The sequence below is a fragment of the Frankliniella occidentalis genome, unplaced genomic scaffold (assembly GCF_000697945.3).
Source record: "Frankliniella occidentalis isolate FOCC.00 unplaced genomic scaffold, Focc_3.1 Scaffold18, whole genome shotgun sequence".
NCBI lineage: Eukaryota > Metazoa > Arthropoda > Insecta > Thysanoptera > Thripidae > Frankliniella > Frankliniella occidentalis.
In genome coordinates, this window is record NW_026267148.1 from 2,251,769 (window position 1) to 2,252,528 (window position 760).

At 47.2% G+C, this 760-nt stretch overlaps 1 protein-coding gene across 1 annotated transcript in view; it reads right to left on the reverse strand.

Annotated features, from left to right (window-relative positions):
• Positions 1-760, reverse strand: part of LOC113207529 (potassium channel subfamily K member 6-like) — a 51,341-nt gene that overhangs the window by 49,117 nt on the left and 1,464 nt on the right. The window lies entirely within an intron of this gene.

The following is a 760-nucleotide window of genomic DNA, read 5'->3' on the forward strand; positions in this document are numbered from 1 at the left end:
TCCCTGTTTACATCATAATAGGAATGTCTAGAAAGAGTAGGTGTCTGTTGTATTTTTTCCTCGTTTTGTATGTGTTTGGAAGCCTAAGGCACAGCGCTTCTTTCTACACTTCCTAAACATTTCATAGCTTGTTAAATGCCAGATGGCTCTGGGATACAGAACACCGATATCAGCTAGAAGTCGAAAGATACGCCTGAACAAGTTTTATTTACTGTGCACTTTGATTCAGCATTGAAAAAACGTCGTTAAATTATCTTAAATACAACTTATCCGTTCGTGGTTGTTTTACTTTTATAAGCTCGGTATGCTGCAATAACATGATTTCGCGCGCGTACATGTTCCATTTCAAGCTCAAGGCGGGCTGCGCGCTGTGCGTTGGCGACCGCGACGGACTTGTTGCCCCCTATGAGCGCCCAGAGGATAGGCCTCCCTCATGTGGCCGCACTTGGCGGGCTGCCGAACTCAACGCCGCCAGGTGCCGGCTGGCTGGTGGTGGCGGACAAGCACTGGTAGACGCCACAGGTTACCATGAGCGAAGTCAACTGCAAACTAACACACCATAAACAGTCAGTCTGTGTTTTTTGCCCTGTGTGAAAGTCAGAGAACAAATTCAAGAACGGACGGGGCCCTGGCCAGAACTACTTATTATGGTCCACTAGAAATTTGGGGTCGCAACAATAAGCTACACGATATCAAACTCAGCTATTTATACCATGTACCTCCCAAACATAGAGGGTGGGCGTTTTACCCCGTTGGAGCG